Source organism: Lepus europaeus, chromosome X (assembly GCF_033115175.1).
Source record: "Lepus europaeus isolate LE1 chromosome X, mLepTim1.pri, whole genome shotgun sequence".
NCBI classification, from domain to species: Eukaryota; Metazoa; Chordata; class Mammalia; order Lagomorpha; family Leporidae; genus Lepus; species Lepus europaeus.
In genome coordinates, this window is record NC_084850.1 from 51,378,945 (window position 1) to 51,397,343 (window position 18,399).

Genomic DNA, 18,399 nt, shown 5'->3' on the forward strand with positions numbered 1-18,399 from the left:
TGTTGTCCTTCCAAATAGTAACCCTGGGGAAACGTGCTTACACCAAAGTGGCTGCTCCTGCCCAAACATTTTGGACTTCTTTGCTGGGAAATGCCTTCAGAACTGGTTTATGAGCCACATAAGAAACCAGGTTCTTCATATTTCTGTTGAAGTCACACACCCTGTGTGCTGAACATACAGTCTGTCATCTGACCCTGGGCGTCAGCACTGGCCTTTGGTCCTGATTCCACAAGGTAGTTTCCAAAGAGCCCAGATTCCATGGTGACCGACTTTTTCATCAGTGGAGAGGAAGGACTCTTTCTCTTGAATTTACACAGAATGATTCTAGAAGGGGGGAAGTGCCATTTGTTATTTTAAAATAGACCTGAGAGTGTTGTGATAGCATAGTTTGAGTAGAAAATGACTTTGGGTATTTTTAGCTTTTGTTTGATAACTAAAAATTGTGATTTTTCTTCCTCATTAAATAAAAATGCTAATATTTTCTACTTCAAAAATGCAATATATTCTGTTGTAACAAAAAGTAAAGCAGTATACAAAGAAAAGAAATTGTAATTTTCCTTTTCTTTTTTCTAATTCTAATTACTCAAAGTATTAAATATTATTATACTTAGGGCCGGCACCACAGCTCTCTTGGCTAATCCTTCGCCTGCAGCGCTGGCACCCTGGGTTCTAGTCCTGGTTGGGGCGCCGGATTCTGTCCCGGTCGCTCCTCTTCCAGTCCAGCTCTCTGCTGTGGCCCAGGAGTGCAGTGGAGGATGGCCCAAGTGCTTGGGCCCTGCATCCACATGGGAGACCAGGAGGAAGCACCTGGCTCCTGGCTTAGGATTGGCGCAGCACGCTGGCCGTAGCAGCCATTTGGGGGGTGAACCAACAGAAGGAAGTCCTTTCTCTGTCTCTCTGTCTCTCGCTAACTCTGCCTGTCAAAAAATATATATATATATATATTATTATATTTGTGTGTATCTCTATAACTTTTCTATCTTTACACACGTAAACATATAGTTCTCCCCCCTTTTGGATGTTAAAAAATGAGATCACATGATATACATTATTCTATAACATACTTTTGCTTAACAATATACCATAGACATTTCGCTGGGTCAGTACTGTTGATCTAACCCATCACAAAATTTTCTGCAGAATAGTCTGTTAAAGAAATGTAATTCAATTTATTCTACTCTTTTCTTATTAAGGGATATTATGCTGTTTTTCATTTTTGTGGCCACTGCATATCTTGTTGTTTTGTATTCCTTATATATATAGTATCCTCATATACTTGTTCTTTTAATTCTATAGAATGCACTGCCCACAGTGGGAATATTGGGCCAAAGGGCATCTGGCTTGAAGAAGTTCATAACTACTGTGATGCCAGTTACAAAAAGTTGAAGGGAGTCACATTTCCAGTAGCTATGAGTGCTCACCAACATCGAATACTATAAATCGTTTACATTTTTACTCTAGCAACCTGAAGGGTAGAATTCATTTCCTTGGTATGATAATGTGCATCTTCCTGACTCCTAGTAAGATTGGGAATCTTGTGCTGTTAAACAAGTTTTAGTCATTGGCATTATGAGACCATTCTGCTGTCACTCTGGATTAGTTCATAGGGACTTTGCTGTGATTCACCTGATATCTCTGCCATTTTTTTCTATTTTATAGATAGTCTTTTTTCAAATCAAATGTTAAGAACATTTACAAATATTAAGACTACAATTCTCCTTTTTAAAAAGATTTACTTTATTTATTTGAAAGGCAGAGTTACAGAGAAAAAGGAGAGATAGATAAAGAGACCTTTCATCTTCTGGTTCACTCCCCAAATGATCTTAACCAAGCCAGGAGCTTGCTCTGGGTCTCCCATGTGGGTGAAGGGGCCCAAGTACTTGAGCCATCCTCCGCTGATTTCCTAGGCCATCAGCAGGGAGCTGGACCAGAAGTGGAGCAGCCTGGGCTGGAACCAGTACCCATATGGGATGCTGGTGCTGCAGGCAGTGGCTTAAAACACTTTGCCACAATGCTGGCCCCAAGACTACAATGCTGCAGTTTGTAATCTTATGTGATGCAAATATTTTCCCAAACAACTTTCCCTTACCTTTAACCTAAATTTGTTGTGTTGCAATTCACTTCTCTTTCCCTGGTTCCTGTGGCTTATTAACATTGTATGTATCCCTAAAGACAACTATGCTGTGTCTACTGGAGCTTTGCTGTTGGGCAGAACTGCCTGATCAGTTAGCCAAGAATCTCCTTGGACTAACTTTTTTACCACTCCACTCAGTTGACTGGTTGTTTGACTGAATTGATCTCATCAACCAGTCTTCTTGGCAGTTGAGTGTGTGCAGTCTGTGTGTGTGTGCACATGTGTTTATGTATGCATATATACACACGTGTCCATTCCCAGTGGTAGGACCATGGCACACTGGGTTCAACTGTGTTTCAGTTGAACCGATTAGCCTCAGGCCACTGACCTCACATTGCAGTCAGCAGCAGCCCACACAGTGGCTATGTAACACTCCAGTTACCCTGCTGGGCAGAAAGAAGTGGGCTTGATTTGTTCAACTGAGAATTCAGTTATGATTCTGCCTCTGTGAAGCAGGCCTGTTTGGTTAGAGATGTCCTCCTGTCTCATGTTTCAGAGTCCTTATCTCTGGTGACCCTCCCTGGCATAGTGCTCATGTTCTCCACACCTTTTTCTCTCTCTCTGGCTTATGTTCTAGCCTGTGAGTTCCTTGCACACAGTGGTTGAAAGGGACACCATTTCTGGGTGATTCTGTATGTTGAGATGTGAGGCGGTAGGAACAATACATGCTTGTTGTGAAGAGGTTGGTGAATGGGGGACGATGCTCCAAATTGCCTCTGCCAGAAACTAGATTTGTGGGATATAAAGAAGGCTTACGGGCAGGACATTTCTGTGGCCAGAGAGTGCACCAAGTCAGACTGCTGGATTTGAGGACGTTGCTGCTCATGCTCCTGCTGTGTGAACTTCAGCAACTGACTTTATCTCTAAGAGCTTTGATTTCAACACTAAATGGGATTATGCATAACATTGACATCACGAGATTGTTGAGATAGAATAAACTAATACATGTCAAATACTTAGCATAAGGCCTGGCACACTAAGTGTCCAGTAGCATGAGCTCTTTTTACTCATCAATACCTTTTGGAAACTCAGGATTATTCAGTTTACTTCTTAGAGTCTCTAATATGCTGATGTGCCTGGTGTTATCACCAGAAGTCTAGTAGAGAAAAAAAAAGCAAAAGCTTATTAGGTGGTGAAACTCCTCTTTCTATCAATAGAACTTTCAATGAACTTGTGATCAGTGGAGGACACTTTGGGAAACACTGGTGTCGGGGAAGAAGGTGTGAATTGGAGACAGAAAAAGCACATTGGTTCCAGTTTGACTTGATAATGATTTCTACTGTTCTTATCACCTTGTGTAAGTCATTTAATCCCTCTGAGTCACAGGTTTCCTATTTGTAACATGCGGAGCAGACAATCGCCTCTTTTGTAAGGTACAGGAAGAGAGAGCTTTGTAAACTATCACATAGTATACTAACTTCAGGTATTAGGAGTTAGAGTGAATCCAGGTGCACGACAGTGAGGAGAAGAGTCATTGTGTGGTTCAAAAGATTTCTAGAAACAAATGAAAATGATAACACAACCTATCAAAACCTGTGGGACACAGCAAAAGCAGTGCTAAGAGGAAAGTTTATAGCAATTGGTGGCTACATCAATAAGCTGGAAAGGAACCAAACAAATGAACTCTCCATGCACCTCAAGGATTTAGAAAAACAGCAGCAAGTCAAGCCCAAATCCAGCAGGAGGAAAGAAATACTAAAGATCAGAGAAGAAATAAACAAAATTGAAACAAAAAAAATACAAAAGATCAACAAAACCAGGAGCTGGTTCTTTGAAAAAATAAACAAAATCGACACACCATTGGCCCAACTAATCAAAAAAAGGAGAGAGAAGACCCAAATCTGTAAAATCAAAGATAGTAATGGAAATGTAACAATAGACACAACAGAAATAAAAAGAATCATTAGAAACCACTACAAAGAGATGTATGCTAACAAGTTGGGGAACCTGGAAGAAATGGATAGATTCCTGGACACATACAACCTTCCTAAATTGAGCCATGAAGATATAGAAAATCTAAACAGACCCATAACCATGGAAGAAATTGAATCAGTAATAAACGCACTACTAAAAAAGAAGAGCCCAGGACTGGATGGCTTCACTGCCGAATTTTACCAGACATTTAGAGAACAACTAACCCCAGTTCTTCTCAAATTATTCAAAATGATTGAAAGGGAGGGAACCCTCCCAAATTCTTTCTACAAAGCCAATATCACCTTAATTCCTAAGCCCGGAAAAGACACAACAGAGAAAGAAAACTACAGACCTATCTCCGTGATGAACATAGATGCAAAAATACTCAACAAAATTCTGGCAAACCGAATCCAACTGCACATCAGAAAGATCATTCACCTGGACCAAGTGGGATTTATCCCTGGTATGCAAGGATGGTTCAATATTCGAAAGTCAATCAATGTAATACATCACATTAATAAATTGAGAAACAAAAATCATATGATTATTTCAATAGATGCAGAGAAAGCATTCGACAAAATACAACACCCTTTCATGATGAAAACCCTAAGCAAATTGGGGTTAGAAGGAACATTCCTCGACACAATTAAGGCAGTATATGATAAACCAATGGCCAGCATCATATTGAATGGGGAAAAGTTGGAGGCATTTGCATTGAAAACTGGCACCAGACAGGGATGCCCACTCTCACAATTGCTGTTCAATATAGTCCTAGAAGTGTTAGCCAGGGCCATCAGACAAGAAAAAGAAATTAAAGGGATACAAATGGAAAAGGAGGAAGTTAAACTATCCGTATTTGCAGATGACATGATACTACATATAGGGGACCCGATAAACTCCTATAAGAGACTATTGGAACTCATAGAAGAGTTTGGTAAAGTAGCAGGATACAAAGTCAACGCTCAGAAATCAACAGCCTTCGTATACACAGATAATGCCAGGGCCGAGGAAGAACTGCTAAGATCAATTCCATTCACAATAGCCACAAAAACAATAAAGTACCTTGGAATAAATTTAACCAAGGATGTCAAAGACCTCTATGATGAAAATTACAAAACACTAAAGAAAGAAATAGAAGATGACACAAAAAAATGGAAAAACCTGCCATGCTCATGGATTGGAAGAATCAATATCATCAAAATGTCCATTCTCCCAAAAGCAATTTACAAGTTCAATGCAATACCAATCAAAATACCAAAGTCATTCTTCAAAGACCTAGAAAAAATGATGCTGAAATTCATATGGAGAAACAGGAGACCAAGAAAAGCTAAAGCAATCCTTTACAATAAAAATAAGGCCAGAGGCATCACAATTCCAGACTTCAAGACATACTACAGGGCAGTTATAATCAAAACAGCTTGGTACTGGTACAAAAACAGATGGATAGACCAATGGAACAGAATAGAAACACCGGAGATCAATCCAAACATCTATAACCAACTCATATTCGACAAAGGACCTAAAACCAACCCCTGGAACAAGGACAGCCTCTTCAACAAATGGTGTTGGGAAAACTGGATGTCCACATGTCGAAGTATGAAGCAAGACCCCTATCTTACACCTTATACAAAAATCCACTCAACATGAATCAAAGAACTAGAGATGCGCCGCAACACCATGAGACTAATTGAGAGCGTAGGGGAAACCCTTCAAGATATTGGAACAGGAGAAGAATTCCAGGAGAAGACCCCAGAGGCACGGGTAATCAGAGATAAAATAAACAAATGGGATTACCTCAAATTGAAGAGTTTCTTTACAGCAAAGGAAACAGTCAGGAAAGTGAAGAGGCAACCAACAGAATGGGAGACGTTATTCGCAAATTACACAACAGATAAAGGATTAACAACTAGAATCTACAAAATGATCAAAAAACACCACAGAATCAAAACAAACAACCCAATAAAAAAAATGGGCCAAGGACCTTAACAGACATTTTTCAAAAGAGGAAATCCAAATGGCCAACAGACACATGAAAAAATATTCAGGATCCTTAGCCATCAGGGAAATGCAGATCAAAACCACAATGAGGTTTCACCTCACCCCTGTTAGAATGGCTCACATACAGAAATCTACCAACAACAGATGCTGGTGAGGATGTGGGGAAAAAGGGACACTAATCCACTGTTGGTGGGAATGCAAACTGGTAAAGCCACTATGGAAGACAGTGTGGAGAGTCCTCAGAAACCTGAATATAGCACTACCACAGGACCCAGCCATCCCACTCCTTGGAATTTACCCAAGTGGAATTAAAGGGGAGAAAAAAAGAGCCATTTGCACCTTGATATTTGTTGCGGCTCAATTCACAATAGCTAAGACATGGAATCAACCTAAATGTCCATCAACAGATGAGTGGATAAAGAAACTATGGGATATGTACTCTATTGAACACTATACAGCAGTAAAAAACAATGAAATCAGGGCATTTACAACAAAATGGAGGAAGCTGGAAAACATCATGCTGAGTGAAATAAGCCAGTCCAAAAGGGACAAATATCATATGTTCTCCCTGATCGATGGCAACTAAACGAGCATCTAAAATGATACCCATTGAAGTGAAATGGACACTATGAGAGACAATGACATGGTCAGCCCTTGTCTAGACTGTTGAGGAACAACTTACTATTTTATTCCTTTTAGTATTTTTGTTGTTGTGGTTGTTGTTGTTGTTGCTCTGTTTGTTCTACATAAGACCACTGGTTGAACTCTGTAATCAATGCACAATCATTCTTAGGCATTTAAAATTAACAGAAAAGTGATCTATGTTAAACATAGGAGTGGGAATAAGAGAGGGAGGAGATATATAGGTTGGCACATGTTCACTCGGACTTACCTCCAATGGTGGAACTAGAAATGTGCCAGGGGATTTCAAATCAATCTTACCAAGGAGGCAGGTACCAATGCCAGCGCACTTGGTAAAGTGATAAGTATAAATACACAACCGATCAAAAAGATAGGGTATGTGTCGAAGAGATTTCACAAATAAAACCAGTGTAAGCAAATAATGAAGGATAGAATTAAAAGGGAGAGAATGATCCTGCGGGGGAAGCAGGACACACAGCAGACTCATAGAATGGCAAATGCCCAAAACAGCACTCCTGCCTCAGAATCAACCCTTGGGACATTCGGATCTGGCTAAAAGGTCCATGAGAGTCTCACAGGCATGGTGACATGATGGCAAAAAACAATCTAAATGAAAGACCCTGGTGAACAAGACCCCAGCAGAAGGAACAGGCCATCAAGGAGAGAGGCGCCTTTCTCTGAAGGGAGGAAGGAACCTCCACTGTGACACGGCCTTGACTAAACAAGTTCAGAGTCGGTGAACTCAAGGGACTTTCATAGCCTAGACAGCTCATAGCAAGAGTCTCGGGTGATTGCTGACTTCATAAATAAGAGTGCCAATTGTTAAATCAACAATGGGAGTCACTGGGTACATGCTCCCCACGTAGGATCTCTGTCCTTAATGTGTTTTACTATGAAACTTAAAAACACTACTAGTCGAACAATACCCTATACCTTGTGCGGTTGTGTGAATGCAGCCTGTTGAAATCCTTGCTTAGTATATACTAAGTTGATCTTCAGTATATGAAGGTAATTGAAAATGAAACTCGATAAAGGGCGGGATGGGAGAGGGAGAGGAGAGGGCCACAGGAAGGAGGGAAGTTGGGGGGGGGAAGCCACAACAATACAAAAGTTGCACTTTGTAAATTCACATTTATGAAATAAATAAAAAAAAAGTCATTGTGTGGTGAGTTCAAGGGCATGACCGGCACGACGTTAGCATGGCAGTGACGAGGACCGCAGTGTGCACACCACAGAGTTCCCTGGAGCTTACAGCTTGAGGTAGCCTGGATTTGTAGGCCCCATCCAGCTCCGTACTATTTTTTCAATGCAATTAGTCTCCAAAGCAGGGGCATTTTCTCTAGATGGACAGGAGGGTTCTAAGGAAATCCAAGCATGCTGCAATCTATTGCTCAGCTCCCTGGGTTACATCATTTGTTCCTTCCCTCAGTGTGGAATTACAGAACCCTTGGAAATCAACTGTATGCCTAATTCATAAGATTTTAGTGTTTGCAAACAGCATGAAATGTTTTTTTTGAAAGTCTCTTTTAAAGGCAGCATCTGGGAAAGGCAATACTTACTTGCAATAGGAGGCTGATGGAGAAGACCACCTAGGGCAGGAAAGCTCTTCAGCACCCCTCCTGTCATATCAGAGAGGTGACTGTCTCCTCCCTGTGCAAAATAGACCAAGCACAGATTAATTTTTCCTCTGCCTGTTGTTCCCAGACACACAGCCCAGTGGAAAGACTATAAATGGAAAGCATGTGACTGACCCTTGTCTGTAATATTTTGGCTGGATGTTAAACTTCCCCTGCCTTGGAGCCACCCACTATTTTCTTCATCAGTAGCTTTCAGCATTCTTCCCCCAACTGGTCTAGATGCTTAATTGGTAGAATGAAAAGAGCACTGGGCTGGGAATTGAGACCTGGAGGCCCCGTCTGTGCTACTGACTCATTCTGACGTAAGACAAGTCATGACCCCTTTCTGAACCTCAGTTTTCTCATCTGTTACACAAGGCATTTGAACTTGGGTGATCTCAAAGTTCCCTTCCAGTTCAGTCCATGGTTTTACTTATTCATCTTCACCCCTCGGATCAGAGTCACCCTCATTCCATCTTCCTGCATGGAGCACATCCACTTAGACTAATTGCAGGATGTTGGAGAGCAGTCCAGGAACATCTGAAGCACTGGAGTATTTGTTTGAAATTAATCAGACACAACAGAACATGCAGGTGGTTGCTCTTTCCCTTCCACTCCTGGCTCCTGGGATCTTGCCTCCTGGAAGGTATTCACAGGCCACAGCTGCAGAGCACAGTTTGTGGATTATTGCCCAGAGAGTAACCTCTGAGAATGGGAGGGATGAGGGCAAGACTACTCCTTTGCACTCCTTCCCCAGTGAATAGGGATAAGAGTGTCGAGGGACTGGCTGTAGGATAGGGGTCAGGGAATACTTACCGAGAATGAATGTCTCAGCCTTTCTTTCTTGACCCTTGGCCTTTTGGTCTAGAGATTGGCTTGGGTTGACATCATGAAGGAGATTGTCTCCTGCTGCCCTCCCCTAAAACTCCAGATGTTTCCAAACATGCTGATGTATAGGGTCACATGGACATTTACCCACAGAGTAGCCTGGCATTTCTCATCAGTGCTTGAACCTCCATAGGTCTCCCACAACCCTGTTGCCTTCTGTTCTTCAGCCATATTCTCCTTGAGCTTTTCCATTTTGGGGCCTTTGTATATGCTATCTCTTATGAGGAGTCTTTTTTCTCCAATATTCACCTCAAATGTTACAGTCTATGTGAAATCTGTTACAGCCTTAGGTAAACCTCGTTGCTTCCTCCTTTATGCTTCCATAGGCTTCTAGAAACTCCTCTCCTGTGTATCCACTGGGCTGCAAAGTCCATGCAAGCAAAGACTATCGATTTTGGTGTTGAGATAATGCTGGCTTCAGTCTAGATAAATTCCAAAGTTTCAATCTCAATGATTTGACAAAAGAAGTTTATGTTTCCCGTCTACATAAAGTCTAGTTGGTGATGGCAGTGGTGGATAGTAGTGTTTTGTGTACCGCTCCATGAAGTAATTAAGGGCATAGGCTGATGGGGGTGCTAGAATCTTTATTATGCAACTTTCAAAGTCCCTTTGAGAACCTATATCCAAAAAAAAAAAAAAAAAAAGAAAAGAAAAGAAAAAAGAAAGAAAGAGAATCCATACCCAGCCCACTAATGGGAGAAAAAGAGATCAAATACCTTAGGTCTTTTTTTATGAGCCAGGTCTTTAAGTGGCACACATCACTTCCATTTGATTTCTGTTTGCCACAACTCGATCAGCTCCCCACCTTTAACTGCTTGGTTAAACACATAGCTGCCTCTAGAGGCCACACTATTTTATTCACTGCTGAATCCCCAGGACTGAGCACAGTGACTGGGAGGAGGCGACCACTTTGGATTGTGATAAGAAGTCCACCATTCTGCTGAGAGCTCATGGTCTAGCATCTGAACACTCTGATCAAGCACAGACAAATAGTATGGATTCAATAGATGTTGCCTGGTCAGTATTAGAATTGATGTATCCAGGCCGGCGCCGCGGCTCACTAGCCTAATCCTCCACCTGTGGTGCTGGCACACTGGATTCTAGTCCCAGTCGGAGTGCCGGGTTCTGTCCTGGTTGCCCCTCTTCCAGCCAGCTCTCTGCTATGGCCCGGGAGGGCAGTGGAGGATGGCCCAAGTGCTTGGGCCCCGCACCCCATGGGAGACCAGGAGAAGCACGTGGCTCCTGGCTTTGGATCAGCGCAGTGCGCTGGCCGCAGAGCGCTGGCCATGGCGGCCATTGGAGGGTGAACCAACGGAAAAGAAAGACCTTTCTCTCTGTCTCTCTCTCTCTCACTGTCCACTCTGCCTGTCAAAAAAAAAAAAAAAAAGAATTGATGTATCCAGGAGATGATCTTATTTCAGGAAAACACTTAGTATAACTACCTCTATGGATAACTCTTTTTTTTTTTTTTGACAGGCAGAATGGACAGTGAGAGAGAGAGAGACAGAGAGAAAGGTCTTCCTTTGCCGTTGGTTCACCCTCCAATGGCTGCCACAGCTGGCACGCTGCAGCCAGCGCACTGCGCTGATCCGAAGGCAGGAGCCAGGTGCTTCTCCTGGTCTCCCATGGGGTGCAGGGCCCAATCACTTGGGCCATCCTCCACTGCCCTCCCGGGCCATAGCAGAGAGCTGGCCTGGAAGAGGGGCAACCAGGACAGAATCCGGCGCCCGAACCGGGACTAGAACCCTGTGTGCCGGCGCCGCAAGGTGGAGGATTAGCCTGTTGAGCCAAGGCGCCGGCCTATGGATAACTCTTTTCCTAGCAAGGTAGAACTAGCTCTTCTGCTTTCCAGAATGATTCTCATCCGTTAGTTTTTGACTCAATTTTTACCAACCATCAGACTAATCTACTCCTCAGACTTCTTAGAACCCACTTGCCAATTTCTGTCTAGCCAAAAATGCTCTTCTGAGACCCTGAGTCTCTTTCTCTTTGAAGCCCTGTTTTATTCTCTCTCCTTTCCCTCCCCTTTCTTTCTAGCATATACTCCATTTCTGAAATCTTATATTTTTCCTTGTCATATCCAACTGTGCTTAGCTACCTTCTTTCCCATATATCCATGATTGAAGGGATGTCAATGACTAGGGTAGGGGAGTTGCTGATATCCAGTCAGCATCAGTATTGTGAACACTTCACAGTGCTTGTCTCTGCTCTATCCCAGTCCTGTCTAGCCTAGTCCAGACTAGCTGTGGTGACTTAGCCAATCAGCGTATTTTGTTACTTAGAGAGATATTTCTGGAGCCACAAAGAAGTCATTGTCTAATGGTGACCAGGAAATGTGTTCTTGTCCTCCAGCTGTCATAACCCAGAATATCCCATCAGCTAAAGGTCCACTCAGCCACATATTGCTGTTCCTCAGGGAACACTTCTCTGCGAGAAAAACCAGAATTTTCAATATGGATAGGAGCCAGGATACACCAATATTTCTTAACAGGCCTGGAGAATCATCTGGAACTGCAAGGAGTAGAGGAGGTATGGAGTTAGGCTTTGACTGGGGTGAAGAAGGGGTAAGTTTGCAACATTGCCACTGTTAGTCTTTGAGAAAGTCTAACCTCCCTGCCCTGGGGCCTTTCTCTTGCTGCAAGGTGATTTTTCACGCACTCCATAGCAGCCCAAGGCCCTGTGCCCCTTGACTCTCTCCCCAGTTTGGCCACACCTACTCAGGTTATTTCCATCCCTAGAGAAATGATGGTCAGTGTGTCTTGCCCGCCCTGTTAGGTGCTCTGTGATTGGAGGGGAAAGAGATCTAAAACCCGGCCTCCATGAGTGTGTGGGGGAGGCAGTTATTAGTCCTCAAGAGGCAGCAGTCCACGTTACCGCTGCTGAATGGCAGCTTTGGCCAGACTCAGTGCTTCAGAAAGGGGCCTTTCACCTCCACAGAGTTTGAATCACTAACAACTGGACACAGGAGCCTCATGGACTTATTTCTCTTACTTCTGCTTTAGAGAAATATAGAAGAGCTCGTTCAACAGACTGAGGTCCTCAGATAGAAGGGTGGAAAGTGAGGAGGGAGCTCAAAGCAGTGCAGGAAACCGAAGGCAGTTCCTCTAGCTTTGGACTCACTGGGAATGATCAAGACGCCTTGAGGGTGAAATGACCACATAATGATACGGATCTGTGGGGGCCTAGTTTTTGATGGGGAAGGAAGCAAAGTGTAAAATTTAAGTCTATTGAACAAAAATAGTGAAGGAAGTAGTCATTGGAGAAATAAGAACTGCAGAACCTGGGACACATGACTGGGACACAGAGAGAGAGAGAATAAAGAAAAAGTTGGCTGTAGATGCTTTTTTCCTTTAAAAGAGGAGGGAAATTCTTGTTTAGATTAAACAAGAAAACAAAGAGAAATCTAATAAACACTGTAAATTCTGCTCCCAAAGTGTTTGTGTCAAATGTCTCCTTTGTCTCTGGTATAGTATTAAGGAGATTAGACAAAAAAAAAATCCTGGGGTTGTTTATTTGAAAAATGAAAAAAAAATCTAATTCCAAGGGAATTATGCATAATTTAATCATTTGGGGAAAACAATGGCATGAAGTAACTTTTCCTACTCTGCTGTGAAAGCCCCTTCTGAGTCACCAGAGGGTCCATTATTCCAACATGTCGCTAAAGGAGAATGTCAGATGGAGTTTGCAAACACATGAATCCTTTTAAGGGCAGCTTGATAGGAAGTATCATCTCTGGGATGGGAGGCTCTGCCAGCCATCCTTGCTAATCTTGGAAATTTGAATAATTGAGTTTGATCATTATTCTGTCTGTTACCCCCACCCACCCCAAGGTTCCCAAGAAGGCATTTCCAACAACTTCAGCTCTGACTCACCACACCAACTCTGATGACTTCCAGGAAAAGGACTATTGTTTAAACTCAAGAGCAAGAAGAAAGGAGAGAGAGAATCTTTATCTTGTGAATAGCCTCCTTAGCATAGTCAAATTCCACTGTTTATTTCTACAATGGCAGAAACTCTTTTAATAATTATAAAAGCAAGTACATTAAAAAGCAAGTATGGGCCGGCGCTGCGGCTCACTAGGCTAATCCTCCGTCTGCGGCGCCGGCACACCAGGTTCTAGTCCCGGTCGGGGTGCCGGATTCTGTCCCGGTTGCCCCTCTTCCAGGCCAACTCTCTGCTGTGGCCCGGGAGTGCAGTGGAGGATGGCCCAAGTGCTTGGGCCCTGCACCCGCAAGGGAGACCAGGAGAGGCACCTGGCTCCTGGCTTTGGATCAGCGCGGTGCGCCGGCTGTGGCAGCCATTAGGGGGTGAACCAAAGGAAAAGGAAGACCTTTCTCTCTCTTTCTCTCTCTCTCTCTCTCTCTCTCTCACTGTCCACTCTGCCTGTCACAAAAAAAAAAGCGAGTATGGTGGGTAATTAGTCCAGCAGTAAAGATGTAGGTAAGGGTCTCCACATCTGATGTCAGAGTGCCTGGGTTTGTACCTCAGTTCTGGCTCCTAACTCTAGATTCCTGCAAGTTCACACCCTGAAAGGCATGGTGATGGCTCAGATGGCTTTCTGTCACCCACATGGGAGACCTGGAATCAGTTTTCAGTGCCCCCACTCCTAACCATTTCGGGAAGTGGGTCAGCAGATTGGGTCTCTTTCTTAAATAAAAAAAAAAATTAAAAAACCCATTGATGTAACTCATCACATCAACAAGCTAAAGAAGAAAAGTCGTATGATCATGTTAATTGATACTGAAAAGCATTTAACAGAATGCATCATGAATTCCTGGAAAAAAATTCTCAGCAAGTGAGGAACCAAGGACAATTACCTCACCCTGATAAAGAGCATCTACAGAGAAAAACTACAGCTAACATCAACTTAGTAGTGAAAGATAAATGCTTTTTTCTGTAAGACTGGAGAAAAGTCAAGGATTTTTGTTTTCACCACTCTTAGCATTATACTGGAAGTTACAGTCACTACAATAAGGCAAGGAAAAGAAATAAAAGGTATACATACCAGAAAGGAAGAAATAAAATTGTCCTTATTTACAGATTACAAAATTGTCTATGTAGGAAATCCAAAGTAATCAACAATAAACTTCCTCCTTAAAACTAGTAAATGAATTCAGTAAAGTTGCAGGATTTTTTATTAAGATTTTATTTATTTATTTGAGAGGCAGAGTTACAGAGAGAGGGAGAGGCAGAGAGAAAGTTCTTCCACCCACTGGTTCACTCCCCAGATGGCCACAAGGCCGGAGTTGAGACTATCTGAAACCAAGATCCAGGAGCTTCTTCCATATTTTCCATGTGAGTGCAGAGGCCCAAGCACTTCGACCATCTTCCACTAATTTCCCAGGCTATAGCGGAGAGCTGGATTGGAGGTGGAGCAGCTGGAACTTAAACTGGCAGTCGTATGGGTTGCTGGTGCTGCAGGTGGCAGCTTTACCTGCTACGCCACAGTGCTGGCCCGAAGGTTGCAGAATTTGATTAACACTCAAAAATCAATTATATATCTCTATACTAGCAAATGAACATATAGAAAATGAAATTAAAACACAAATTCTTTTTTTGGCAGTCCTACTGGGATATTTATTCACTGTTCTGATATCCATGGAGAGTTTTTAAAGACATAGATACATCTTTTTTTAAGAAAACTTTTATTTAGTAAATATAAATTTTGAAAGTACAACTTTTGGATTATAGTGGTTTTTTTCCCCCATAACCACTCTCCCACCTGCAAACCATCCCATCTCCTACTCCCTCTCCCATCCCATTCTTCATTAAGATTCATTTTTAGTTATCTTTATATACAGAAGATCAACTTAGTATATACTTAGTAAAGATTTCAGCAGTTTGCACCCACACAGACACGCAAAGCATAAAGTACTGTTTGAAGACTATTTAAAAGCAAATATTCTTTACCATCACTTCAAAGAAAATGAAACGCTTAAGAATAATGCTAATAAAATATATACAAGATTCGTATGCTGAAATTATAAATTGCTGATGAAATAAATTAAAGACTAAAATAAACAGTGCATTTATAGATCAGAAGACTTGGCATAGTAAAAATGTGAGTTCTTTTGAAATTTATCTATAGGTTTATTATGATTCTTATCAAAATACAAGCAAGGTATTTTGTAGACACATACAAGTTTATCCTACAGTTTATGTGGAAAGGTAAAGGCCTGAGAATAGCTCTTTTCCAACAGAATCTTGGAAAAGAGAAGAAAACAGAAGGAATCACTTTATCCAATCAGTATGAATAAAGTAATCAAGACAGTGGGGAATATAGATCAATGGGACAGAATAGAGGACCCACAATATTGTGCTCAAATGCTATTGACCAAATTGCAAGAGTAAAACAATAAAGGACAGCCTTTCCAACAACTAGCACCAGGAAAATTGGACATCCCTAGGCAAAGAAAAATTAAACTTGATTTAATCCTTCTTGGATCAGTTGTTCAACCATGTGCAACTCATACCATGCAATAATGGTTACCTGAGGCTGGGTAGAATCCGAGGGGTAATGGAAGAGGTTGGTCAATGGATATGATGTTACAGTTAAATAGGAGCAATAAATTGTAGTGTTCTGTTACACACTAGGGTAAATATAGCTAACAATAATGCATTGTATATTTCAAAACCAGCTAGAAAAGAGGATTTTGAATGTACTCATCATAAATAAATGATAAAAGTTTAAGGTTATAGTTATGCTAATAATTTTGATTTAATCTTCACACTGTATATATAATATTAGGATAACATTTACTCATAAATATGTACAATTACTGCTTGCCAATCAGAAATAATAAAAAGAGATACAGTGTTTCAAAAATTTTTGAAAATGTGTTCAAAGAAAAAAGGACCAGGAAGCCTACCAGAGCTTCTTACTCACCATAAGTCTCCTACATGTACCTTCTGATTCCAAGAGATGATATTTGTTTTCACAATCCCTCTTATGCTATCTCTATCCTACAATTGTATCTCCCCAGAGGAAAAACAGAAAACAGGCAACAAAGGGAAGGCAGTTCTACTAGTGAGAAGAGGATGCAATTCAAAAGCAAATTGGAAAGCAAGAATAAAAGGAGTGAGATAAAAGACTGGAATGGAAACTGACAAATCTGGGTTAGTTTGCTCTGATTTGAGGATTGGAAATGCTAGATATTTAAAGTGCAATGATATTGGTAATAAATCATCACCCTTTTATTTTGACTCCTCCCAAAGCGTATCATCCACCACACTGTGATATGCAACAGGTGTATTTTGGGGTTTGAAACGGCACACAAAATCACTACCATCTACTACCACATTGCCAAGATACTGCTAGAAGAGTAGCAGGGAAGCTGCTCCATTATCTTTGCTCCCATGATCGGCTGCTCGTATAAGATCCTCCTGATGGCATAGAGAATAGCCACTGATGCAAATGTGTTGAGAAAGAGCTTACCCTGATGTTGGAGATCTCTGGGGAATAAGCCAGGCTGTTATTCATCTCAAAGAGGTAGAAAACAATCATCTCGCTCCTCAGACACAGGGTTAAAATTGCCTATTAGAATATGTAGATATTAGAAGATTATCATTTCTGCACAACATTTTTCCTTTCTACAGTGATTGCCACATTCATCACCTCCTTTATAGAACAGCAGGATCCAAATGACTTCCATTGAAGATGTGAGTCTGATTGAGTGTCCTTCCTGTTGCTTCTGTTGATCAATACTGGGCCCGACCTGGTGCTATGATTTGGCTATGTCCCCTGATATTTGGAGATGGTGCCTTTGGAAGTTAAAAGGGATTAGCTGAGGTCATAAGGGTGGACCACCATGATAGTACTAGTGACTTTATAAGAAGAGGAAGAGAGACAGCCAGAAAGCTTGCTCTGTCTTATGATGTGATGGCCCACATTGCTTAGAGATTCTGCAGAGTCCTCACCAGCAAGAAGGCTCTCACCAGATGCAGCTCCATGGCTTTAGACATCCTTGCCTCCAGAACTTTAAGAAATAGCTTTCTTTTCTTTCTGAATTCCCCAATATGTGGCACACAGTTATAGCAACTCAGCAATGGACTAAGACACCTAGAGACACAGTTGCCAGCTTTCTGACAAATCCTAAGCATGTAGATGTATGTGTCTGGGCTCTGGTCCATAGTGCTTTCAAAGCTTTGTTATGCAATAGTTTCATTCACTTTAGTAAAGCTGACTCTTTCTCTGAATCTTTACCCATTTCTTCTATAGCAGGTCTCAAGTTGTTTTCTTCTGTGTGCCATCATTATCTTACTTCTATAGACAGGAGTCACAGCAACAACTATCTAGTCTTGCAGCAGCTATAGAAGGGGACACCATAACACAGGAAAAGGGAGTAGACAAGGCTCAGCATCCCTCTGTGAATACCTGTCTGTTGCAAGAAGACAGGACCACTGTGGACCCTGGTCCCAAAGTTTGTGTCAACTCAGGACCCTTCACATTATCTTTAAATTGGAATTGGCAATGGGTGAAAGGAAGATAGATACAGGATGAGAAAACCTACATAGTGCATGGTATATAGTAGATTTAATTAAAATGTCTCAAGGCTGTGTTCCATGCTTTCCATGATAGCAACCTGCTGTATGTCAGCTAATCTGAACACTGTATTGATTTGATGCAGGTTAATGTGTGATCCCACCACAGATAGGACATTTGCTCTTTGGTAGTCTATGACTTCTGGTAGTACAATGTTCTCAACTCATGAAATCATTTTTTAAAAAAAGATTTATGTATTTAAAATGGAGAAGGGGGGGGAGAGAGAGAAAGCGCACAGAGAGAGGTCTTCTAGCATTGATTCACTCCCCTAAAAGACCATAACAGCTGGGACTGGGCCATGGCAAAGCCAAGAGCAAGGCACATCAATTTGGTCTCCCACGTGGTTGGCAGGGACCCAGTTGCTTGGGTCATCATCTGCTGCCTTCCTGGAATCATTAGCCGGGAGCAGGATTGGAAGCAGAGCAACCATATCTTTAACCAGTGTTCCGACATGAGATATTGGCTTTGCAAGCTGTGATTTGACCTGCTGCACCACGCCAGCTTCCATTTCCATGGGATCAATCTTGAATAGTGGATTTTGAGGCACACTAGCCAGTTAGTGAGCAGTGGATATTTCCATGAAAGTTATCTAGACATTCACATTCAAAGAATACCTTTATGTGATCTATACACAATGCAACACACTTATTATGGCTTCTCTGGTA

At 41.9% G+C, this 18,399-nt stretch overlaps 1 pseudogene; it reads right to left on the reverse strand.

Annotated features, from left to right (window-relative positions):
* Positions 1–152: 152 nt before the first annotated feature.
* Positions 153–17,399, reverse strand: LOC133752601 (cation-dependent mannose-6-phosphate receptor-like; annotated as a pseudogene).
* Positions 17,400–18,399: the final 1,000 nt, after the last annotated feature.